The sequence below is a fragment of the Ovis canadensis genome, chromosome 1 (assembly GCF_042477335.2).
Source record: "Ovis canadensis isolate MfBH-ARS-UI-01 breed Bighorn chromosome 1, ARS-UI_OviCan_v2, whole genome shotgun sequence".
In the NCBI taxonomy this organism is placed as follows: Eukaryota; Metazoa; Chordata; class Mammalia; order Artiodactyla; family Bovidae; genus Ovis; species Ovis canadensis.
This window is the reverse complement of record NC_091245.1, coordinates 88,567,674-88,594,713: the sequence shown is the minus strand read 5'-3', so window position 1 is coordinate 88,594,713 and position 27,040 is coordinate 88,567,674. Positions and strand designations below refer to the sequence as shown.

At 44.3% G+C, this 27,040-nt stretch overlaps 1 long non-coding RNA gene across 1 annotated transcript; it reads left to right on the top strand.

Moving 5' to 3' along the window:
* The first annotated feature begins 534 nt into the window (after nt 1–534).
* Nucleotides 535–15,927, top strand: LOC138432457 (uncharacterized). Its single transcript, XR_011253869.1, has 3 exons — nt 535–657; nt 822–1,034; nt 14,627–15,927. It is a non-coding gene; the product is annotated as an uncharacterized lncRNA (long non-coding RNA).
* The last annotated feature ends 11,113 nt before the right edge of the window (nt 15,928–27,040 follow it).

The following is a 27,040-nucleotide window of genomic DNA, read 5'->3' as shown; positions in this document are numbered from 1 at the left end:
CCCCGGAGTCATGGCCCACAGCCCTCCTGTTACAACCCTGCTCTTGGGAGGCTCCTGGACCTAGTGCAGCACCAGATTCCCTTGCTTTTTGACCATCTGTCAACAATCTGTCCATCCCCAGTCCTCTCAAGCCTTGGCACCCAGCCCGTAGGCTTCCCCTCGAGTCTAGGCATTACCCTGACGTCCAGGCTCCTGGGCATCGTCATTGCTCACTGACCTCCTCCTTTCTTCCTTCAGCCTATCCGTGACTATGAAGGGCTCTTAAGGGTACAGACTTGGAGAAGGGCATGGCAACCGACTCCAGTATTCTTGCCTGGAGAATCCCACGGACGGAGGAGCCCGGCACGCTACAGTCCTTAGGGTTGCAAAGAGTCAGACATGACTGAAGCAACTTAACCTGTACACAAGGATACAGACTAGGCAGAGAGAAGGGACTTGTTTTTCTTTTAAGAGAAAGACCGATTCTTGCCCTCCCTTGCTAGGTGACAGGAAGCACCTGAAGATTGCTGATAAAGCATTATGTAAACCCAAACCTAAAACCCGGAGAGTAGTTACCAAGAAAGGAAGTGCTGATGGAGCTCACAGAAGAGTAAACCATCATCCGGTATCAATCTGGAAGATTCCTGAAAGTAAACCTACAGCTCAGTTTCCAAGGAGGTGGGAGAAAACTGGGACAACAAATATGAGCATGGATAGTATTCACCCACTCCAGTACTCTTCCCTGGAGAATTCCATGGACAGAGGAGGCTGGCAGGTTACAGTCCATGGATTGCAGAGTCAGACATGAACACCACTGAGTGACCAACTTTTTTCGTTTTCAGACAAAGAATGATGTGAGCAAAGGCAGGAGGACCGGAGCTGAATCGCAGGTCATGTTGAAGCATATAACAAGACATGAGAAAGTGAGCTTTGATGGAGGCATCCCTTAAGAGCCAAACAGGCCATTCTGAGTCTTCACAAAAGCAAGGGATCTGTAAGGGAACGGAGGTGAAAGGAAGGTCCTCTGAGAAGGATTCTGACCAAGGACACTGCAGGTATGTGGTGACCCCAGGATGAAGGGCTAGACTCTGGGCATTGGAACTGGAAAGGGAGGGCCAATCCCAAAGCATTAACTATAACTCCAACCAGCATATCAAGGCCAGGGGGAGCAGAGGTTGGGTCCCCTTCAAAGACAGAGATCCTGCCGGAGCTTTGACAGTGCCTGGCCTGCCATAGGCCCGGCTGTCCGTGGGCTTTGTGCTGCCATCTGGTGGTGGTGGAATGGAAGGCCAGTCTGAGTGATTCCAAGACTTGCAATTCGAGGTGCGGCCAGGGAAGGTGTTGTGATTAGCTGTTGGAGTTTGCTGAGGCTCTTAGGGAGAGGGGGTGACACTGGGGTCCTCAAATCCTTAGTTTTTCTAAAAGGGGCAGTTTCCTTGCCCTTTTGTCATCCCTTGTATGGCCACCATTTAGCACAGGGTTTGGAACAGAGTAGGAGAAGGCAATGGCAACCTACTCCAGTACTCTTGCCTGGAGAGTCCCATGGATGGAGGAGCCTGGTAGACTGCGGTCCATGGGGTCGCTAAGAGTCGGGCACGACTGAGTGACCTCACTTTCACTTTTCACTTTCATGCCTTGGAGAAGGAAATGGCAACCCACTCCAGTGTTCTTGCCTGGAGAATCCCAGGGACGGGGGAGCCTGATGGGCTGCTGTCTATGGGGTCGCGCAGAGTCGGACATGACTGAAGTGACTTAGCAGCAGCAGCAGCAGGCACTTAGTAGTTATTGTTTTTTCTAACAATAATAATGCATTAACAATTGTTGGATGTATACGACGCAGCAGGTGCTTATGTATGTTATCTAAGTCGTATCTCATAACAACCATGAGGAGGAAAATAGTATGATTTTTTCCATGAAAGAGGGAACTGAAACTGAGCAATTCACTGAATCACTCAGTGAGTGTTTGCTGAGCATTCGCTGTGTGTCATATGGTGCTAGACGCTGGGGATGGGGAGGGGAAGGCCAGGAGTGGGAACTCTTCTAGAGTTAACCCCTGTGAGGAGAAGAGAGGGGTGATGCAAAAAACTCCATAGTAATTAATGGATTTTAATTGTGATGAATACCCTAAAAGTATTCACTCAGGAGGAAAAGTACAGAGTACTTACAGATGTTATTGTGTGCTCCATGCTCAGCCATGTCCGACCCTTGCAACCCCATGGACTGTAGCCCACCAGGCTCCTCTGTCCATGGAATTTTCCAGGGAAGAATATCAGAGTGGATTGTCATTTCCTTCTCCAGGGGATCTTAATTTTTAAGTCCTTCTGATTAAAAACATTTGATTCTCCCAGCCTGACTAACTCACCACCACATCACACAGATGTGTGCTCTTGTCTCTTTACTTTCCTTTAGCTTTTGCTTCCCTACTTTTGTTTCTGTCTCTTCGTGGGATCTATTCTCTTTTTTCTCTTCTTGATCAATCACTCTTCTCTGCCAATGCAATAACTTTCTGGGTGTCATCATCAGCATCTGGTGAATACACACTAACATAAGTGGATGAACGGATCAATGAGTGAATGAATTCATGGACACATTTATGTCACAAACATATGTCACTTATTCACCACGGTCCACACAGTGTGCTTGTGAAGACATAGCTCCTGTTCTCGAGTTACGCATGGGAAGGGAGAAATATGGCAACAAATATTCAAATGTTGAATAAGCACACAGGGAAAGAGAGAACAATTGTGCTAAGAGGAGGTACCAAATGATGCCTACTGCTCAGGGTGATCTGCAAACATCAGCAGCATCTGGACAAATCATGGCCATCACACCAGTTCTTTGACTCTTTAATAAATGTCCTCTGATGGGACCTCTATTTATGCTGTCTTGTTAAATTTAATTTTCTGGTTTACTGAGACTTATTCAATTTCAATAATGAAAACGCATTTCCCAAATAGGTAGTTCTAAAACTTATCAGCCCTTAGGATCACCTGGGGATCTTTTAAAATCTCTGATGTCAGCTTCTCATCCCAGACACTTTGATTTAATTCATCTGAAATGTGACCTGGATACCAGGAACTTTAAAATCTCCCTCAGGAGGCTGACTCAGAACCACTCTTGAAGATCCTCAAGGGTCTGGCTTGGAAGGTGCATGGAGCCAAATGCAAGTTTGAGGAGAGCATGGGAGGTCCTGCAGCCAGGGACTTGCTCCTGAGTCTGAAGGGCAAGACCACGACCCTCAAGCACCCCTTGCTGAGCCCTAAGTCAATCAACAGTGTGTGAAGTTGTGTCCGCTCACCCAGCAATCATCTAGCACTCACTTGCACCTCCACTGAGCACAAGTCAGCTAATCCGTGGTCTCAAGGATCTGCTTAGGGAGATGGGTCTAAAATGTTCAAGAGAATCTTGTGTGATTGACAGTAAGATTGGGAGGCCCAGGGTGTGAAAAAAGCACTCCAGTGGGACATCTTATCTGGCCTCCTTTACCCTTTCAAGTCCTCTCCTCTTATGCAGTCCTCCACAAAGAGAACTAGACCAATAAAAACCCATGGGGCACCCAATATATGCCAGGTACAAGGCGCCAGGCACTGGGTGAAGCCCCTTAAGGTAGTGCAGAACTGAGCAAGATGGAGCCCTGCACTCAAAGGGTTCACAGATTCAGGGGGATGGAGTCTTTCTCTCTCACTTTTCCTATACAAAACAGTGTGGGGTGAACCCAGTCTCCGAGTAGAAACCAGTGCTGTAGGGATATGGAAGATGGTCAAGTCAGCCCTCACGTAGTTGGGGAGGGGACTATTCCCAGCAAACCTTAACAGATGGTGGGATTCAGAAGGTGAACATGGAGGATGGGGAAGCATTTTCTCCTCCCCTATTTTGCTAGACTCTTTCCCCTTTTCTCTCTCTTCTTTAAAGCCCATGGATCAAACCTGAGATGCCAGCTCCCACTCAGGACATGCCCATTGTGGAGAACAGAGCTGGCAATTGCCTCTTGGCCTTTGTGTGACCCATACCGATTAACGGCTGCACACTGCCTTTCCCCTTATCAGGGTGCATGTGCAACCTGGGATCAGTTAAAATCCTTTCAACCATCACCATCACCGCCAAACAGTAAGGTTTTGTTGGTTAAGGCACTTGGGAACTAATAGTGAATTTTTCGTCTCATTTCAGTCATCCTTGTGGTACTGAATTCAAGAAAAAGGGTAACTCAGTATTGACCAAGAGCCATCCTTCTAAATATAAATGTTTGCCCCAAGGCATTGCACTACTTTCTATACCCTCTTTTCCCATTTCTGTCCTTGTTATTCACTTCCTGTTCACCTCACAGGAGTTTCTGCCTCTCCCATTTCCTCTCTACCCCAAGCCTGGCACTAACATTTTATATAGTTAAATGAGTCTTTAGATGTCTCCAGTTTTATCTTCATTTTCTTCTCTCACCATTTTTCTTTTCTTTCCCTACTCTACTTTTTCAGATTTAATGAATTCTTAAACACTTAATTGAGCATCTACTAAGTGCTGGCTTCAATCATGGAGTATAGAGAAACCCAGGAGCTAGTCCTGGTCCTGAAGCCCTTATAATCTAACAGATGAGGTGAGGACAAGCATAAGTAGATCAAGATAGCATGGCGTTTAAAAAGATGACATCATGCCATTTGCAGCAACATGGAAGGACCTAGAGACTGTCATACTGAGTGAAGCGACTCAGAGGAGAAGAAATACCATATGATATCCATTACATGCAGAATCTAAAAATAAATGATGCAAATGAGCTGCTTACAAAACAGACTCACAGACTCAGAGAACAACCTTATAATTTCTGGGGTTGGTGAAGGATGGAAGGAAGGGATAGTTAGGGAATTTGAGATCGACGTATACACACTGCTATGTTCAAAATGGATAACCAACAAGGTCCTACTGTATAGCACATGAAACTCTGCCCAGTGTTATGTGGCAGCCTGGATGGGAGGGGAGTTTGGGGGAGAATGAATACATGTATATGTATGGCTGAGTCCCTTCCTGTTCACCTGAAAATATCACAGCATTGTTAAAAGACTATACTCTGATATAAAATAAAAAGTTAAAAAAAAAACCCACATGGCTTTAGCCAGCAAACTCTTGTTGATGTAAACATGAGGTTTAGGTGGTTAGGACTTCACATTTCAAGGGAAGGAGACTTTAACTTGGGCCAGTAGATGCAACATGGGACTGCAAGGTCTTTGTGACTGGACATTAACTGAACACCTACTATGCACCAAGCACTGTGCTTTCTTTCCAGTGTCTCATTTAATCCTTAACAACTCCTTGAAGTAGTTTTTATTATTCATGTTTTACTGATAATTAGAGTTTCTGTAGGCTACATAACTTTCCAAAATCACAGAGCCAGGAAAGAGCTGAGTTGGGAGTCTCGCCCAGGCCTATGCCGCCCCAGTCATCGAGGTTTGGGCCAAGGGCTGCACCACCTTCGGAGTCAGTTTCCTGTGTGTGACTTAGGGACAGCAATTTCTGCTTCACACGGCTGGTGGGAATAGTAAATGAGATGTAGTAAAGAACTGACTGAAAATGTACCCAGTAAACAATAGCAATTTCCACCATCTTCATCATCATCCTTGTAACACTCTTATTATTTAAGCATCTCTGAGGAAGCACAAAGTGAGTGATGGATTTTTTTTTTTTTTAATGTGGAAAGGATTGGCATTCCATCCAGGTAGGTGAAAAGAACAAAGACACAGGCCCCAGAGTGCATGGTGTTCTCAGAGACTCAGGACTAACCTGGTTTAGCTAGAGCCTGAGGTGTGGGCAGGGCTGAGGGGTGAGGGAAAGCTGGGGAACAGACTGTCACAAGCAGGCTTAAGAGTTTATACTTAAGCAGAGACATTACTTTGCCAACAAAGGTCTGTATAGTCAAGACTATAGTCTTTTCAGGAGTCACGTATGGATGTGAGAACTAGACTATGAAGAAGGCTGAGTGCCTAAGAATTGATGCTTTCAAACTGTGGCGCTGGAGAAGATTCTTGACAGTCCCTCGGACAGCAAGATCAAACCAGTCAATCTTAAAGGAAATCAACCCCAAATACTCAATGAAAGGACTGATGCTGAAGCTCCAATACTTTGGCCACCTGATGCAAACAGCCAACTCACTGGTAAAGACCTTGATGCTGGGAAAGATTGAAGGCAGGAGAAGAGGGCACCAGAGGATGAGGTGGTGGCATGGGATCACTGATGCAATGGACAGGAACTTGGGCCAATTCCAGGAGATTGCGAGAGACAGGGAAGCCTGGTGTGCTGCAGTCCACAGGGTCTCAAAGAGTTGGACACGGCTTGTTGGCTGAACATCAGCAGACTGTGAACACTAGGGTCCCTGTGACGGGCACTTCGGCGTTGTCCAGTCTTTTGCTGCTACAGGTCATTCTGCCCCGACTGACCTTGTGCAGGTGTCATTTTGATAAATGCAGGTGCAACCACAGGATAAATCCCTAGGATGAAATTGCTGGGTCAAAGCCTAAATGCATTTGTCATTTTGAAAACTATCGCCAAAGTGCCCTGCACAGGAGTCAGATCAATTCACACTCCCACTGACAATGAACCAATGAGAGTGCCTGTTTCTCCAGAGCCCAGAGTGTGAAGTGTGTAGTCCTATTTTTGAGTGATTGTCAAATTGATCGGTTAAAAAAAATGAGATCTTAGTGTAGTATAAATAGCATTTATCCTAATTATAAGTGAGAGAATGTATCTTTTCACACATCAAGGGACACTTGCATTTCTTTGCCTGTGGTCATTTCCCATTTTTTATTGTGTTGCTTATCTTTTTTCTGTGTTGATTTCTTTCAGCTATTTATTTATGAAGGAGATTAGCCCTTTGTCTGGATTATGAGTTGCAGATATTCTTCCTAATCTGTCATTTGTCTTTTTAATTTGCTTACTGTATTTTTTACTATGTACACTGTATTTTTTTGTTGCTGAATTTATCATTTTTTATGTTATTCTCTGATATATTGAGATAATGCCAGTAAACAATTTTGAGTCCTATATAGAAAGACATTCTCTCATAAAGCATTACCCCAGATTTCTTCTAGTATTACATTTCACTTTTTACATTTGGAGCTTTGTTATTGTTCAGTTATTAAGTTGTGTCCGACTCTTTGAGACCCCATGGACTGCAGCACACCAGGCTTCTCTGTCCTTCGTTGTCTCCTGCAATTTGCTCAAACTCACGTCCGTTGAGTCAGGGATGCCATCCAACCAACACACCCTCTGTCATCCCCTTCTCCGGCCCTCAATCTTTCCCAGCATTAGGGTCTTTTCTAACTTTCTAATGAGTCAGTTCTTCACATCAGGTGGCCAAAGTATTGGAGCTTCAGCTTCCAATGAATATTCAGGGTTGCTTTCCTTTAGAATCAACCGGTTTGATCTCCTTAACGTTTTACACTGGAAAAGGGTATGAAGTAGGATCCAACTCTTTCTTCAGATGACCACTCGACAATTTTATACCATTTATTAAGATGCCAGCCCTACCCCTATTGCTGCGATGTGTCACGGTCATCGTATATAAATTCATACGGACACTCAGGCTATTTCTGAAATTGCTGTTCTAATCCATTGGCCCCTTTATTCATGATCCAAGACCACCACATTGTTCTAAATATTGAGGTTTTACAGTGTGGCATGAAATGGCCAACTCCACTGTTCTTGCCTGGAGAATTCCATAGAAAGAGGAGCCTGGTGGGCCACAGTGCATGCAATCACTAAGAGTCAGACACAAATGAGCGACTAACACTTTTCACTTTTGTAATGATTAGCAGGGCTTTTCTCCTCTCATTAAAAGAGTGTGTTTAGCTTATTGGTGGATTAAAGAAATTGCAGAAAAATGGACAGAGTAACCTGGCAGGCTACGGTCCACAGGGTCACCGAGAGTCAGACACAACTGAGCAACTGAGCAGAGAGAGAAGCAGAGCCGTTGGAATGTTTCTGCAGTGGTCCAAGGGCTGAGTGCATCTGAATGGTCCAAGAGGCAGAAGCTCCACCACTCTAAAGGAAGAATTGCCAGGGCTTGGAGATGAAGTCTTAATGAATGAAGGAGGAATGAGAAGTCAGAATGACTCCAAGGTTTCTGGATCGGTAGCCCCAGCTCTTTGGGTTGCCTTGCCCCTGGAAGGCTCTGAAGCCTAGAAAGTTTTCCCTACCAGATCTTTCTCCAAGTTTAACCCCCACTTCCAAGACTTGCCACTATGCCCAGCTTTATAAGGTAGTCCCTTTTGCTTAAATGTTTACATTTTCCATTATAAATGTAATACAGACTATTGAAAATGTAGGAGGGAAAGAATAAAATGCTCATAATAGAATCTCCAAACTTCCATTTTTGATACATTGGTATATCATTTTCAGGCTTTTTTGGGGCCTATGTAGTAGTTGTTTTTCTTGTGCAGTTTGAACAGCTTTCTTAAGATATAATTAACACACTATAAAACACACTTGTTTTAAGCCTAAAATTCAATTATATTGTAATAGATTTAGAGAATTATACAACCATCACAACAAAAAGTTCACGCCTACCTTTTAGCAGTCAACCTTCACACCCCTCCCCTGCCCAAGCCCCAGCAACCATTGATCTGCTTTATTTCTCTATAGACATATCTTTTCTGGAAATTTAGCACGAGTGGAATCATGCAATATGTGTTTTCTTGTGTTTAACTTCACTTAGCATGCTTTGAGGCACCCTTGCAGCAAATATACCAAGAGTCCATTCATTTTTTTACTGCTAAATAATATTCTATTATACACATGGCTTCCCAGGTAGCTCAGAGGTAAAGAATCTGCCTGCAATGCAGGAGACCCAGGTTTGATCCATGGTGGGAGGATCCCCTGGAGAAGGGAATGGCAACCCACTCCAGTATTCTTGCCTGCAAACTCCCGTGGATGGAGGAGCCTGGTGGGCTATAGCCTGTGAGTCTGTGGGTCTGTGGGGTCACAACGAGTCGGACACGACTGAGCGACTAACATATACATTGTACACATATACTACATTTTGTTTGCCTGTTAATCAGTTGGTGGACATTTGAATTGTTTCTGCGTTGTGGCTGTTATGAGTAGTGCTGCTATGAACATTCTCATATAAGTCACTGGATGGACATATGCTTTTATTTCTCTTGAATGAATACGTAGGATTGAATTGCTAGCATGATAATAGGTGTATGCTTATTTTTAAAAGAAGCTGCGAACAATTTACCGAAGTGGATTTACCATTTTTCACCGCTACCAACAGTGTATGGGATTTCAGTTTCTCCACATTATCATCAAAAACTGGTATTGTCAGTGTTTATTATAGTTGATAGTGTGTAGTGGTGTCTCAATGTTATTTTAATTTGTATTTCCTGATAACTAATGGTGTCAAGCGTCTTTTCATGTGCTTATTTGCCATTTGTATATGTTCTTTGCTAAGATGTCTTTTCAAATCTCTTGCCCATTTTTAAATTGTTTTTTTATTATTGATTTGTAGATATGTTCTAAATTAAGAAAAAAATTACTTAAAGCAGCATCAAAATAATAAAATACTCAGGAATAAATCTAATCTAATAAATGCTCAAGAATAAATGTAGGAATTCTTTATACATTCTGGATGTGAGTCCATTATCAGAGGTAGGATTTGCAAATATTTTCTCCCAGCCTGATTCTCTTTTTGCTTTCTTAATGATAAGAGCAAATGTTTTTAATTTTGGTGAAGTAAATTATGCTTTGTCAACCTTTTTCTTTTATAGCTCATGTTTTTTTAGTCATATCTAAGAATTTCCCAATAACACAAGGTCACAAAAATTTTCTACACGTCTTCTAGCAGTAATTCAGCTTCAGCTCTTTCCCTTACGTCTATGATCTGTTTTGAGGTTGATTTCTGTATATGGTATTGGGAAAGGCCTAAGTTCACATGTTTATGTACAGCTCTTCAGTTGTTCCAGCCTTATTTCTTAAAAAGACTGTCCTTTCTACACCGAATTGCCTTCCCATATTTATAAAAAAATGTCCATATATGTGTAAGTCAGTTTGGGGGCTTTCTTTTCTGCTCAGTGAATCTATTTGTCTATCTTGACACCAGTATCCCAGTATCTTTGTTACTGTAGCTTTATAATAAATCTTGAAATCAGATAGTGTTAGCCCTCTAACTTTGTTCTTTCTGAAAGTAATTTTGGTTAGTCCAAGGTCCTTTGCAATCCATTTGTCGACTTCTATTAAAACTTATGCTAAGACTTTAATTAGGATTGCACTGAATATATTGATTCAACGCCAGGGAAGAACTGGCATCTTAGCAATACTGTGTCTTCTGACTTTGGCATGTAATATATCCTTCAGCTTATTTAGATCTTTTATGTCAGCAGTGTTTTGTAGTTTTAAGTGTAAAGTTTTTCACACCTTTTATCAGATTTGTCCTTATGCATTTCATATCTAATACTATTGTAAATGATGTTTCTAATTTCAATTTCTAACTGTTTGTTGATAGTATTTAGCACTAATGTGGTTTTTATACACTGATCTTGTAACCTGGCCAGTGAATAAATTCAACTATAGATTCTAGTAGCTTTTTTTGTAGATTTCATTGGAATTCTACATAATCACGTCATCTGTGAATAAAGATAATTTTACTTCTTCCTTCCCAATATGGATGCTGGTTTTTTTTTTTTCTTTTTTGCCTATTTCACTGGCCACAAGCTCCAATAGAATGAATGGTGAGAGTGGACATCATTCTCTTCTTGATGTTAGGCAGAAAGCATTCCATTGTTCACCACTAAGAATTATGCCAGCTGAAGGTTTTTTATAGATGCATTTTATGAGGTTGAAAAAAAATGCCCTCTAGTCCTAGTTTGCTGAGATTCTAGCAAGAGGGAGTATAGCATTTTGTCAAATGTGTCTGTTGAAATAATCATATGATTTTTCTTTTTTATTTCTTCAGTATATTAAACTACATTGGTTCTTGAAAGTTAAACCAAACTTGCATACCTAAAATACCCATTTGGTCATGATGCATTATCTTTTTTCTGTTGTTTTTATTGATTTGATAAATTCTGTTCAAGCTTTGCATTTATGTTCATGAAGCATATTGCTCTGTAGTTTTCTTTTCCTGTGATGTCTTTGTCTGGTTTTAACTATCAGGGTAATGATGGAGTATTTTCTTTGATTTTCTGAAAAAGTTTGTGTGGAATTATTTCTTCTTTAAATATTTGGTAGCATTCAGCTGAGCCTGAATTTTTATTCAAGGGCAAGTTTTCAATGACAAATTTATGTTTTTAATAAGCAGCAGAGTATTTGGCTGTCTCTTCTGGGTGAGCTTTGGTACTTTGTGTCTCTCAAGGAATGTATCCCTTTCACCAAGCTGTCGAAATTATTGGTATAAAGGTGTTCAATAAATGTTTCTCTTATTATTATTTTTGTGTCTGCCAAATCAGTAATAATATCATCTCTTTTATATATGGTATTGTTTATTTCTCTTTTCATCTGGTTAAACTACCTAAATACGTCAATTTTACTGACTTTTTCTCAAAGAATTGGCTTTGGCTTCATCGGTTTTCATCAATTGTTTTCTATTGTATTGATTTCCATCCTAATCCTTCCTTTTTCTTACTTTGAGTTTCATTTGCTCTTCTTTTCCTAATTTCTTTTGTGTGTGTGTGTGCATGTTACCATTGTCTTTAATGTAGAAATTGGGGTTACTGATTTGAGATCTCTTTTCAAGAAGATTGGTGTACAAAGCTATAAATTTCTTCTAAGTACTGCTTTAATGACATTCCAAATTATTCTGGTGCATTAGATGTTTCTCTTTTAATCATCTTTTTGTATTATTTTTAAAACTTAATCTTAGTTGTATTTGCCTTCATTCTTAAAAGATATTTGAGTGGATAAGGAATTTTTTTTTTTTTTTTTACTTTTTTTTCCTGGTACTTTGAACTTCTCTTTCCATTGCCTCTATGTCTCCACTGTTTCTCAGGAGAGGTCAACTCTTAATCCCTTATTCCCTTGTCTGAGTCATTTTTTCTCTGGCTGTTTTCATGATTTTCTCTTTATTTTGGCTTTCAACACTTTGACTACAGTGTGTCTGGGTGTGGATCTCTTTGTGTTTACCCTGATTTGGGTTTTTTGAGCTTCTTGGGTCTGCAGATAATTTTTAATCAAATTTGAGAAGTTTTCAACCACAGGAAAAAAATCTTCAAAATGTATTCTGCCCCTTAATCTGTCTCCTTTCCTTCTGGGAGTCTTATTACACATAATTTTGATACATTGTGTATTGTCCCAAAGATGTCATAGCTCTACTCATTTTTCTTCCATATTTTTAAATTTGTTCTTCATGTTGGATGATTCCTATTGATCTACCTTCAAGTTCACCAGTTCTTTTACCCTAACATCTTAAATGAACCTATTTAGCGTATTTTTCATTTCAGTTATTATACTTTCAGTTCTAGAATTTACATGTGGCCCTTTTTTAGTGTGTTAATGTTAGTCTCTCACTCATGTCTGACTCTTTGCAATCCCACGGACTGTAGCCCACCAGGTTCCTCTGTCCATGGAATTTTCTGGGCCCGAATACTGGAATGGGTTGCCATTTCCTTCTCCAGGGGATCTTCCCAACCCAGGGATTGAATCTGGGTTTCTGGCATTGCAGGCAGATTCTTTACTGTCTGAGCCACCATGGAAACCAGGGTTGTAAAGCTCAGATTGTAAAGAATCTGCCTGCAACGCAAGAGACCCAGGTTCAATCCCTGGGTCGGAAAGATACCCTAGAGGAGCGCATGGCAACCCATTCCAGGGTTCTTGCCTGGGGAAGCCCATGGACAGAGGAGCCTGGACATCTACAGTCTGTAGGGTCCCGCAGAGTCAGACACGACTGAAGCAACCTAGTATTAGCACCCCTTTGAACTCTCCAAACTGGCCATTCAGGGCTTCCTGTTTTAGAGTTTTTATTTACCTAGATCCTCTCCCTACATGTTGGGTCATTGTCATATTTTCCTTTAATCCTTTAAACATTTATAATAGCTGCTTTGAAAGCTTTTTCTGCTGAATTCAACATCTGTGCCCACTTTTTAAAATTGCTTTTTTCCCCTGAGTATGGAACACACTCTCCAATTTCTTTGCATGTCTTGTAATCTGTGGAAACTGGACATTTTTAGATAATATTTTGTAGCAATTCTTGACCCTGATTTTATTCTTCTACGGTTTTTTCCTAGTTTTGCTTTGTTTTGATGAATAACTTACCTGAACTTACTCTGTGGTTATAGTCAGTTTGTCATGCGCTTCGGCTGATATGTCTGCTCAGTTTAGCCTGTCTTTGAAGGCTATCTACAGAGCGGTGTAGACATAGTTTAGTGATCAGCAGTTGATGGTCAGAGGTTGTGCTCAAGCACCTTGAATCAGTATGGCTTCCACCCTCTACCAACAATCTGAGTGTGCACTGGGGAGCATATTCAAAGCTCAGGCAGGTTTTACTTTTCATTCTTTTTTATTTTTTAAATTATGAAAATATGGTAATACATTTACAGGAGACTTGGAAAATATAGAACAAAGTTACATAGAGTTCCACTATATATCACGATCATTTTTTAGTAGATAAATTAAGAGTTTTAGTTGGAATTTCAATATCAAGCTCTCAAAAATTAACAGAAGGAATAGATAGAAAAGTAGAAGGATACAGCAGACCTGAAAAGCACTATGAACCAACTCACCATAATTAAGATTTACAGAACTTTCACACAATAGCAGGATACAAATTCTATTCAAGTTCCCACAGACTATAAACCAGCAGACACTGACACATATCCAGGGACACAGAACAAGCCGCAAAACTGTCATGGTCTAAAGGCATGGAAATCACACAGAGTCTGTTCTCTTACCCATGTGAAATTTTGTTAGAAATCAATGTCAAAAGATATTTGAAAATAACCCACTTATTTTCTTTTTTTTTTTTATTTTTTTATTTTTTATTTTTTTTTTTTAATTTTAAAATCTTTAATTCTTACATGCATTCTCAAACATGAACCCCCCTCCCACCTCCCTCCCCATAACATCTTTCTGGGTCATCCCCATGCACCAGCCCCAAGCATGCTGCATCCTGCATCAGACATAGACTGGCGATTCAATTCACATGATAGTATACATGTTAGAATGTCATTCTCCCAAATCATCCCACCCTCTCCCTCTCCCTCTGAGTCCAAAAGTCCGTTATACACATCTGTGTCTCTTTCCCTGTCTTGCATACAGGGTCGTCATTGCCATCTTCCTAAATTCCATATATATGTGTTAGTATACTGTATTGTGAAAATAACCCACTTATTTTCAAGTGCAATGTGCCATTTATTAAGAGAGATCTTAGACTTAGCCATTGAAAGCCTCAATAAAGCTAAAAGACTGAAAAAACACAGAGGGTGATGGTAGAGAAGTATTTAAATGAGAAGTGAATATCAAAATGAGAAATTAATATCAAAGATACTTTAAAAACCACATGTATTCAGAAATTAAATGTCCACTTTTAAATGATGGGTGTTATCTAAGAAGCCATAACAAGGGAAATTAGAAAATATTTGTAACAGAATAAAAATGAAAAGAGAATGTATCAGAATTTGTTGCATGCAGCTGAAGCTCCAAGCGGGTTTTTATCTTGGCTTTTATTTCCTCCCAGGTCCTCCCAGGACATGTTTGTGCAGGAGCAGACTCCCAGACAGCCAGAAATGTGTGCAGAGTTTATCTCGTCCCTTTGGACCTATTTTATTTCCAGCTTTTCCTGTTAAATTTCTGGATACTCGACAGATCTGCTACCCGCCTGAAACTTCAAACAAGCAGGGCTGTGGGCTTTCCCATTTGTCTTACTCCAAGCTTGCTACTTTTACTGAAACTCTGTTGAACATGGGACTTCTGCCCTCCTTTCTAAATCAAGCGGCCTCCTCCAGCAGTGAAACTGCTGGTTTTCACAGCCAGTCATATTCCACTAGATCTCTCTCTCCTGAGCCGGGTGAGAGGGGGCAGCCGGAAGCAAGAGCACCTCAAACTCCCATTGTTCTTACCAGAAGTTCAAGAGTTTTTATGAATGAATTTTTCTTAATGTGTCATTTGTATTTGACCAATTTTCAGAGCCAGCCCCAAAATGAGTGTTTATGACCATTTTGTCCAGTTAAACATTATTTTTGGATGAGATGATTTGTCAGTGTCTTCACTTTGTCATGGGGCTTCCCTGGTGACTCAGGCAGTGAAGAGTCTGCCTGCAGTGTGGGAGACCCAGGTTTGAACCCTGGGTTGGGAAGATCCCCTGGAGAAGGGCAGGGCAACCCACTCCAGTATTCTTGCCTGGAGAATCCCATGGACAGAGGAGCCTGGTGGGCTACAGTCCATGTGGTCACAAAGAGTTGAACACGACTGAACGACTAACAATTTTCCTTTTTTTTTTTTTTCACTCTGTCATGGCTAGAAATGCTAAAAGTTGTTGTTTTTAATGGAGTTATAACCATGCTGTACATACAATTTTATGTTCCAGAAATAGCTGTATTTTATTGGGTTAAAGCATTATGCCACCGGCAAGGGCTATGGTTAAAATTAGCCCACTAATCCATTTTTCATGGGAGCTCGTGAAAAATTAGTAAATGAACCTTTATTCACCCAGCAAAGAACAGCATTCTAAAGAGTGGGACTTTGCAGGACAGAACAAGTCACGTGCCAAAGCCAGCATTCACACTCAGAAATCTCCAGAGACTGGTGTCTGGCGGAGGGTGGGTGGGTAATACTGAGGCACTGTAGTTATTTTAGAATTTCAAAAAGCCCAAGGAAAAGTCACACCTTTACTTGTAACAAGGCTGCCCAAGCAAAAGAGAATGTCAAGTGACTTTACTTTGGGCTGAATTCTCACACTTCAGCGAGGCGATCCACAGCCTCTTGTGTTGGCCAGAAGCTGTGTTGGCCCTTATAAATGTTCACGTTGTTAACACTGGATAGACACGCTCATTGTTACATAATGAAAGCAGTTTGTTTTGCAGGCAAAGTGATCCCATACATGGGGTACCTGGGGGTGTGTGGGGAGGGTCTTTTAAAAGGAACTTACTGGGGGAATGGATGAAAAAGCAGGAGCCGTGTGGAAGATGGGAAGACCTGGGGGCCTTGACTTCAGATGCTGCCTGCCCTGATCCTTGTACTCACCTTCCAGCCACATCCTCAGTTCAGGTCATCTGTTGGTTAAAGCAGCAGTTCACCACCTCACCCCCTGCCCTGCCCAGTCCCATCTTCAGGCCCTCTGCCAAGTGAGGGCCCTGTTCTGAACGGCACAGTGTTCACCCCGAGAAGGGGCAGTGGGAAAGATAGGCAAGACCATGTGCAGCCACGCCTGGGAAATAGTGTGCATACCATCAGAAAAACGGTCCACCAAGCCCAGCGGGCCAAATCACCACACAGGACCTGCGGTGAGGAGAGTGAGCAGTGGGTTCTCAACATGCTGCATGGGCCCCGGAAATGGTGAGGTGACCTCTAAGATGCTGTCCAGCACCCAAGCTGCAGGGCAGAGCTGCCTGCATGGGATTCACTCAGAAGGGAACAGGGAGGGTCTGGAGAAGAGACAGGATTTGTGAGGGCAGGGACTGAGTCTGCATGCTAGAGATGTCAGACTTTTTCTGAGCACTGAGAAGTCAGAAAGGAGCCTCCTAGCCCATGTTAGTGGCTAATCTCTTTCTCTCTCCCACACTCCCCACCCTCATTAAGCCAGATTCTGCTTCCAGGAGGCTCTCAGAATCATAGTTCACATCAGAATTTGCTGTGGAAGGTGTTACATGGATCAGTGGTCTTCTAGGAGATTAGCCCCAAGTCACCTGGGCAGGCTGGGAACACTCTTCTGGGGTAGGTAGATGATTGCAGGGTTTGTCAGAGAGAGGAGTTTGTGTTAATTAAAGCTCCAGTTTCTGGGTTCTGTGTTTGCCAGGAGGAAGGGACTGTTGTCAAACAAGCTGATCTCAGGTGAGTTGTAAGTGCTGAGGTTTGGAGTTTGACAAATAGTGGGGGCAGGGGAACCCATTTTAATTAACTCTCAAAATCTCTCTGCAAGGAGATCCAACGAGTCCATCCTAAAGAAAATCAGTCCTGAATATTCATTGGAAGGAGTAATGTTGAAGCTGAAACTCCAATACTTTGGCCAGCTGATGCGAAAAACGGATGCATTTGAAAAGACCCTAATGCTGGGAAAGATTGAGGGCAAGAGGAGAAGGGTACGACAGAGGATGAGATGGCTGGATGGCATCACCGACTCAATGGGCATGAGTTTGAGTAAACTCAGGGAGTTGGTGGTGGACAGGGAGGCCTGGCGTGCTGCAGTCCATGGGGTTGCAAAGAGTTGGACACGACTGAGCGACTGAACTGAACTGAACTGAACTGAACTAAAATCTTTCCCGCCCTTTCTTAAAGCGCCTCGGGATCCGGGTTAGCAAAGATGCAGGGAGTCACGTGCAGTTTAGAAACCATGGTTTGTGGATACTCACTTCCCTTCTCTCCGGTACTGGTGAGGGAAGGGTGGCCTCAACCTCCAGCATTGCTGCAGCCGCAGTCTGTACCTCAGTGCGGAGATGCCGCCGCGTGTGGCGCCCTCTGGTGGCCACGGACTGCGCATGCATCTGGTTCTTTGTGCCGAGCGGATCTCCACTTTTCCTGCGTAGGTCCACTGGGACCCTGGGAGTGGGAGCAGATTTCAAAGGCATGACAAGAGTGCTTAGGCCAAACTGTTATTACCTGCTGGTTAGTAAGTGCTTCCTAGGTGCCGCTTACAGGGTTAATATAGATATTACCATCCATCCATTTATTTCCCCAATATGTGCTAGGCATTCTCCTAGGAAGTCATACGTAAGCAGAGATGCCATAAAGAAAGCAAGTCATGAGACTGGGAAACAAGTCCTCTAAGCCCTGCTGCAGGGATGTACTTGGGTTTGAGGATGGGCAAGGAGGCAGCTGGTCCAGCCAAATGAACATAGGAGGGTGGTTGGAAGTGAGGTCAGAAAGGTATCCATGGCACAGATGGTTCAGAACCTTCCAGGCCACAGAAAGGCTGAAGGTGGTGCTGAGAACCATTGGATTTTGGACAAAGGCATGACATAACCTGATTTCTGTTTCTAAAAAATCCCTCTGGCTTCTGCCTGAGGCAAGCGTAGAAATGAGACCTGTTGAGGGCCCAGGTGAGAGATGAGCGCCTGGCACTTGCATCACTCTTGGAGGAGATAAGACAAAGCATTCAGAATACACTGAAAACGGAGACAATAAATAGAAGTTGCTGATGGGTTAGTCAGTGGTAAAGAATCCACCTGCCAGCGCAGAAGACCAAGAGACACGGGGTTGGTCCCTGCCTGGCTTAAGCAGATCAGCTGGAGTAGAGAATGGCAATGCACTCCAGTATCCTTGCCTGGAAGATTCCATGGACAGAAGAGCTTGGTGGGCTACAGTCCAGGGGATCCCAATGAGTCGGACACGTCAGCACACACACATGCACACAATGGGTTAGTCAAAGGCCGTCTCCAGGGCCTGGGCCCCAGGCAGCTGAGTGAAGAGCAGCACTATTCAAAGGCATGGAAGAGGGCCAGGCATGGGGGTGTGGTGACAAAAACGAGAATTCCACTGGAAGTTCCTAACTGGCTGTCTATTAAAAGTGTAAGTGATGGTGCAAGATACACCTGAGCATCCTTTTCCTTCTCTCCTTCATAACCCTCCTGTGCCTCTTATCAGAGGGCCAAGCATCCCCTATCTTATTTCTCCAAAGGAAAGCCCACCCAGGGCAATAATGCCAAAGAGAAAGATCAGAGGGCTTCAGTGATCTTCCAGGGTGCAGCTCCATCTGAATGGCAAAGCTGGGGAGGAGGCTGCGATTCTGGGTTCCTGTGACTCACCAGGGAAGAGTTAGAAGAGGAGGAAAGTATTTTACCACAAGCTAACAAGTTGTTCTCTATGCGGCTGGACCACCCTACTGCAGAGTGTGGGATCCTATAGTCCCTGAGAGGGAGGCAGCCACCACTTCCCCTTGTAGGCAACAGTGCCTGCCGAAGGCTGCCTCCCCTGTCCTCTGCCAGTCCTTTCCTCCTCAAACACCTTGTTCAAAACTCTCCACAGCTGGATACTGGTCCTGATCTCAGGTAGCCTTGGCCTGCAGCGGCTTGAAGCAGGATTTTGGTACCCCAGCCAGGGGTCAAAGTCAGGCGGCAGCAGTGAGAGTGCTGAATCCTAGCCAATAGACCACCGGGGACAGTGCTGGTGTTCAGTCCCTCAGTCGTGTCTGACTCTTTGTGACCCCATGGACAGCAGCACACCAGGTCTTCCTGTCCATTATCTCTTGGAGCTTGCTCAAACTCATGTCCATTGAGTTGGTGATGCCATCCAACCATCTCATCCTCTGCTGTCCCCTTCTCCTCCTGCCTTCAGTCTTTCTCAGCATCAGGGTCCTTTCCAATGAGTTTGTTCTTTGCATCAGCTGGCCAAAGTTTTGGAGCTTCAGCTTCAGCATCAGTCTTTCCAATGAATATTCATGGTTGATTTCCTTTAGGATTGACTGGTTTGATCTCCTTGCAGTTCAAGGGACGACTCTCAAGAGTCTTCCCCAGCATCAGTTTGAAAGTATCAATTCTTCAGCCCTCAGCCTTCTTTATGGTCCAACTCTCACATCCATACATGACTGCTGGAAAAACCATAGCTTTGACTAGATGGATCTTTGTGGGCGAAGTCATGTCTTTGCATTTTAATATGCTGTCTAGGTTGTCCGCTTTTCTTCCAAGAAGCAAGCATCTTCCTTCGTGGCTGCCGTCACCATCTGCAGTGATTTTGGAGCCCAAGAAAATAAAATCTGTCACTGTTTTCACTTTCCCCTAGTCTATTTGCTATGAAGTAATGGGGTCAGATGCCATGATCTTAGTTTTTTGAATGTTGAGTTTTAAGCCAGCTTTTTCGCTCTCCTCTTTCACCCTCATTTTGGCAACCCACTCCAGTACTCTTGCCTAGAGAATCCCATGGAGGGAGGAGCCTGGTAGGCTACTAGTCCATGGGGTCGCAAAGAGTCGGACACGACTGGGCGGCTTCACTTCACTTAGCTCCTCTTTGCTTTCTGACATTAGAGTGGTATCATCTGCATATCTAAGGTTGTAGATATTTCTCCCAGAAATCTTGATTCCAGCTTGTGAGTCATCTAGCCTGGCATTTCACATGATATACTCTGCATATAAATTAAATAAGCAGGATGACAATATACAGCCTTGTCAAACTCCTTTTCCAATTTTAAACCAGTCCATTGTTCCATGTCTGGTTCTAACTGTTGTTTCTTAACCTGCATGCAGGTTCCTCAGGAGGCAGGTAAGGTGGTCTGGTATTCCCATCTCTTTAAGAATTTTCTACAGTTTGTTGTGATCCACACAGTCAATGGCTTTAGCATAGTCAATGAAGCAAAAGTAGATTTTTTTCTGGAACTCTCTTGTTTTTTCTGTGATCCATTGGATATTGGCAACTTGGTCTCTGGTTCCTTTGCCTTTTCTAAATACAGCTTGAACATCTGGAAGTTCTCAGTTCATGTACCGTTGAAGCCTACCTTGAAGGATTTTGAGCATTACCTTGATAGCATGTAAAATGAGCACAATGCTGTGTTAGTTTGAACTTTCTTTGGCATTGCCTTTCTTCAGGATTGGAACGAAAACTGACCTTTTCCAGTCCTGTGGCCTCTGTTGAGTTTTCCAAATTTGCTGACATATTGAGTACAGCACTTTCACAGCATCATCTTTTAGGATTTAAAATAGCTCAGCTGAAATCCCATCACCTCTACTAGCTTCATTTGTAGTGATGCTTCCTAAGGCCCACTTGACTTAACACTCTAGGATGTCTGGCTCTAGGTGAATGACCACACCATTGTGGTTGTCCAGGTCATTAAGACCTTTTGGATAGTTCTTTGTATTCTTGCCACCCCTTCTTAATCTCTTCTGCTTCTTGCCATTTCTTTCCTTTAGTGTTCCAGGGACAGTAGCCTTTTACAAGACCACTGGCCCATCAGCTTTGTAAAAATAAATTTCCACAGCAACACAGAAAATAAAGAAACAAGTAAAATGTTCACATGCTCAGTCGTGTCTACCTCTAGGACCCCATGGACTATAGTCCACCAGGCTTATCTGTCCATGAAATTTTCCAGGCAAGAATACAACAGTGGGTTGCCATTTCCTACTCCAGGGGGATTTTCCCACTCCAGGGGGATTTTCCCCATCCAGGAATCGAACTCGTGTCTCTGAATTGGCAGGTGGATTCTTTACCACTGTGGGACCTGAGAAGCCTAGTACAGTGTTTATTAGGAGGAAAAATGGTACGCATGAGTAGACTCACAAGAGCACTCAGAGAAGGAGCAGCGGCCTTGGTGATGGTTTGAATCACTGACACAGGGCATTTCTTCCAGGTTTCCTTTGGCCGATCATCTTGCTCTGCCTGTTTCTGAATCCATTTGGTTTATCTCAGGGTCCTCCCCCACATGTGTGCATCTCTTAGTCAAGATGGAGTCTGGCAAAGAGGCCTATGGGTAGGTTGACATCACCTACTGCGGAGTGACACCCCCTCCCTTTTTGACCCCCAATGTGCATTTCTGAGCTTGTGTAGTTGGGAAGGTCTCCTGGACCTTGAGAATGAGAAATATGTGGTCTCTTTCTCTCTGATCTGGACAGGGCTCAGCTCCTCTCTGCTCCTGCTATCCTCTTCATCTTGGCATATCTGTCCGCAGGGGACAAACTCTAACTGCTCACCCTGGGACCCATCTATCTCCTGCCTCAGGCCCATCTCTATACTGCAGTCCACGCTTCCAAATAGATGAATGGGAAGGACAAGGTTACTTTGGATAAAACTCTGGTGCAATTTTACCAATTTGTAATGTATTATTTTTAGCTCTATAGATGACACTAATAAATTATTTCTTTCCCCTTGAAGTAGAAGTCTTGACCCTGATGTGGCACAAACATTGGCCCCAAACGGAGACCCAGTGCTGTCGGACTCTGCCATGTCCGAGGGATGAGGCCGCAGGACTCGGATGGGGTGCCAAGTCCTGTCAATGGAGGATGTAAGTGTCTGCTCAGCCCTGGCCCAGAAGTGGCTGTCTGGGCCGTGGCACTCAGACCTTCCTCCTGCTCCTCCAAGCAGGGCTCTGCTGGCTCCTCCCCCTCCTCTCCCTTCCCTTCCCCACAGTGTGGGTGTTCTAGATACTCCAGCCTCCTTCTCCTGACCTAGTGACACTAAACAACAGCAACAGGCTCCCATCCAGGAGGATCTCATTCTCCCCTGTGGCTTCAAACACCCTTCCCGGTGATGACTCTGAACTCTCCATCCCCTCTCTCCCGAGCATCAGGCCAGCACTGCCATCTGCACACGCCACCCTCTGAGTCCCCTGCTTGGTCCAAGGTATCAGCATGTTCCCCCTTCCTCTCCAGTCTCATGGCCACTGAGCCTTTCTGACTCTCTGTAAGGGCTCCTGTTGGTGCTTTCTCTTTGCAACCAACCTCACTGTTCCATCCCTTTGCCCCTTGTCATTTCTCACCTGGAGAAGCAACCTTACGCTTACTGATTTCCTGCCTCTGTTCTCAGATCATCCATGTTTTCATTACAAGTTACAGTACATTCCTGAAACCTACGTTGGCTCCTGTCACCCTCCAACACAAAACCCTACAGGACGAAAATAAATTGACTCCTTAGCGTGACATTCCCAGTATTCCCCAATGACCCTTCCTGTCTTGCTGGGTCCTTCCATGCTGCCTGACTCGGTGTTCCTGGAACAACTGAAGCTGCGTCTGCGCTCCGTCCCTGTTGCCCTCCAAACCTTATGTTCAGTCACTCTTTTAGACATTTATCTTACAATTATGCATTGAGCACCCACAGCATTCCAAGCACCCTCTTAATGGAATTTGCATTCTAGGAGCAGGGAAATAAGACTATGAGCAAATAAGTATGTAGCAAATCAGCAGGTGAAGATAAATGCCATGAAGAGAAATACAGCAGGATTAGATGCAGAGAGGTGGGGTTTGCTGTGTGAGATGGGCTATTCCAGAGTGCCTTTCTGCAGGGGAGTGAATGAATGGGTGAAGTAGCAGGGAGGTATCCTGATTTCCCAGGCGGAAAGCCTCAGTCCTGGCTTCAACACCCCTTCCAGTCTTCAGACATTCTCCTTAAAGACGCCTCTCAAGTGCCCCAACTTTTATGAGGGTTTCCCTTTTCTTAGTGGCTCAATCCTGCCTGACTCTTTGCAACCGCATGGACTGCAGCCCCCCAGGCTCCTCTGTCCACGGGATTCTCCAGGCAAGAATACCGGAGTGAGTAGCCATTCCCTTCTCCAGGGGATCTTCCCGTTTTTTTTTTTGTTTGTTTGTTTGTTTGTTTTTTATGCCTTTCTGTACTTCATTCCTGAATTTAGCCTAGTTCATTCTGCCCCGGTTTAGGGCTGACAGCTGACAAGCCCGTTGCCCTCTCCAGCTCTAGAGAAGGATCTACTCAGTCAACTCATATCTGAGCGGCTCCTGTGTGCCAAGCTCTGGGTGTCCCCACAGTGCTTGCTCATGCTTGGCTTAGAGCTGGGCTGGGGAGTCAGACAGACTGAAGTTCAGCTCCTGCCTCTTGCACCTGGTCACTGGCCACGTGGCCGTTGGCCAGTCACTCAACCCCACTAAGCTTCAGTCTCTGTATTGGTAAAACGGGAATGAAAAATAGTACTCACCCCTGTTGGGTATGATCTGTATCACAGAAGCCTGGAGAAAAGAGTTTCCATTAGACCCTCATTCTCAGGTTCTATTGTGTTTTCCTTAGGACTCATGCCCCATCTTACCATCTAACTCTGGGGTCCCACTTTTCCTAGAGAAAGAACTTTGCCTAGTTCCCAGAAGTTCATGGACCTTGGGCAGGATGAAGCTGGAAGACAAGTATGCAATTCATTGTGAAGTGACTTCCAGCCCCTTCCTGCTGCCCCGGAGACCCTGCTGTGCTGACCTGGCAACCACCATGACCTTGGCTGTGGCCAGTCATCGCAGGGCAGGGGGACTGGAAGCAGTTGGCATTTGCCTTCTCGGCCTCTTATCATCCCAGAAAGGGAGGCCTGGGGGAGCGGCTATAGACACCCTTGCCCTTTTAGGTCTACACTCAGGGAGGCTTCAGCAATCTACAGATCAGGGAAATTCTGTCTTGATGCTGGGAAAGATTGAAGGCAAAAGGAGAAAGAGGCGGCAGAAGATGAGACTGTTGGATAGCTTCACCAACTCAATGGACATGAATTTGAGCAAACTCCAGGAGACAGTGAAGGACAGAGGAGTCTGGCTTGCTGTAATCCATAAGGTCACAAAGAGGTGGACACAATTTAGCAACTGAACAAGTCAGGGAGGCTTCAGGAATCTGTGGATCAGGGAAGCTGTCTTACCCCAGCAGACTCTAAGCTCAGAGAAGAGAGCAAATCCTTTGGGGTGTGCAGGAGTCTTAGATAACATCTAGGCCTATAGCCAGAGACCCCTGGGAAGCCCAGCACCACATCCCCAAGGCAGAAAGAAGCCTGAAGTTTTCTTGTTCTGAGTGGCTGTGTACTTTTCCTCCTCTGTCTGGTTTGGCTACCCTGAGCACCTCTTGCATTTCACCCACATGGCCACTGGGTGGCATTGTTGGATGAGCCTGGAATTTCAGGTGACAAGCTGGCAAGCCAAAGACTCTGGGCTGGGAGCATGGAGGAGTAGGAGAATACATCCCCACTCCCTTTCCCTCCTTCTGGCCATTCTTCGTGCCCCTAGCCCCTTGTTCATTCATAGATTGTCTTTCCTTCACTTTCCCAGGTGCATCTTGGCTCTGCAACACCTGGAAAGTTGCCAGGATGGCTCGATCCCCTCCACGCTCTATCGTCCCTTTCTTTCCCCTTCTTCAAAAGAAAGGCTGAGTCACCCAGAATCCCAGATCTGAGTTCCCTGGACTGCTGCCTCTCCAAACTAGAGCTCATTCCATTCAACAAACACAGATTTGCTAGCCAATAATTTCCTATCCAATCTTTCACCCATCTAAAGAGTCAGACACAACTGAGCGACTGAACAAAATATACTTTCTCAGCATTCTTGGGAAGGCCCTTCTTCAGTGATGTAGAGCAGGCAGTCAGGCCCCTACCCTGTTCCTAGAGGTCTCCTTTGGGTCGCTTGGTCAGTTAAATGTCCCACAGAGTCCACCATTTCCCCCCATGTCTAACCGAACACTCTCACTGTGGTTGAAACCCATTTTCTCTCAATAGGTTCTCAGAATTGAAGACTCCCTGAGTCTCCCTTGTAGTGACCTGTCTTGGACTCAGAGAACATTATTAAAATGCGCTGAGCATCAGGTTTGCACTGTTTTGAATTATTTTAGGATTCATTTCAAAGTGATTTGGCAGTTACCAAATTCTTTCCTCCCTTTTTCAACAGGCAGTGAGCTGTGACGGGGGAACTGCTGACTTGGGGGTCAATGAGGCCTGGGCCTGAATCCCAGCTCTGCCACTTACTAGAGCTGCGTGACCTTGAGCAGGTTACACAACCTCTCTGAGCTTCTATGTCCTCTAGTATAATCGGTTCACTTTGAATATTAGCGGAGGGACTTTCCTGGAGGTACAGTGGATAAGACTCCTTCCAATGCAGGAGGTGTGGGTTTCCTCCCTGGTTGGGGAGCTAAGATACCATGTGCCTCATGGCCAAAACACCCAAAACACAAAACAGGTGCGATAGCATAACAAATTCAATACAGACCTTAAAAATGGTCCACATCAAAAAAAAATCTTAAAAAAAAATACTAGTGGAACATAAATGAGACATGTCCATTTGTCTATAAGAAGCTCCCATTCCTTAGCTGGTGCAAAGTCATGGAACTAGTCATAAAACAAGAAGAGGTTTTATATATATATACACATACATACATATATATATGTATATGTATATGTATATAATGTAATCCCGCTTTCCCATTTTACAAAGGAAGAAGCTGAGGCCCAAAGAGGGGAAATGACTTACTCAAGGTCACATGCCCCAAGATCACCCAGGTGGAGGTGGAGCTGGGCTGAAATGCCAAGCCAACTGTCTTTCCATGATATCAAGTTGCTTCTGCTTTGTCTGCTCCATGCCCCTTCTCTATGGACCAAAGGCCGTAATGAGAAGAGAAGGGTGTAGGGGTTATAGTAACAATCAGGCCATGGGCTATACACACTAAGGAGACAGTGTGTGCTAGGCTTCATTTATTGGGCAAAAGAGGCAACCCTGCCCACCTCTGGGCTGGTTGGGCCACACTTGGGTCAAAGCACTCTCCTCTGGGGACCTCATGTGAAGCATATTAAAAGTTGGGTAATTTTCAGAGAAGGGCGTGGTGATACAAAGTCCCAAGCCATGGCATTTTAGGAAGAGTTGAGGGCCTAGAGGCGATGACCCCAAAGAACAGAGGTCGTAGGGCTCCTGGCCACTCTCTTCAGCTTTGTGAAGTGCAGTGCAACTGTGTGCCGGGGAGGGGGTGCAGAGCTGTACTTTATGGCCACGAGTGGAATAAAGACCCATGGGTGAAGGCTTCAGGAAGGAAAATTCCAAAAGATAAAAAGCTAGCTCTGTCCAAAACTGGAATGATCCATGGTGAAAGGCAGTAAGCACCCTTCCTTGAGGGTGTATGTGCAGAAACGGGAGAAGCAGAAGTGAAAGAGTCCTTAGGAATCCTTGAAAATCTAACGGTACAGGGTGACAAGTGGACGAGATCAAGCCCATGTTGCACATCCCGCAGCATGCCTGGATACGCAAGCTATGAAACAGCACAGCAGAATAGCCAAGAGCATGAATTCTGGAGCCTGAATTTAAACCCTGGCTCTTGCCTAGACTAGCTGTGTGACCTTGAGCAAGTTGCCTAACCCCTCTGTGATACAGAGATGGAGCCACGTCTCTCTGGGCCATCATCCACACTCCTCTGCTATCCTCTGATGCAGGGGCTTCCTGGGGGCACCCTTACCACTGGAGGTGGCTAGTGTATGGCCGACCCTCCTGCTTTACCACTCTAGGCCAAAGGCAAGAGTCAGGAACAGCCCTTTCTGGTCCTGCAGTGACTCAGGGTTCTT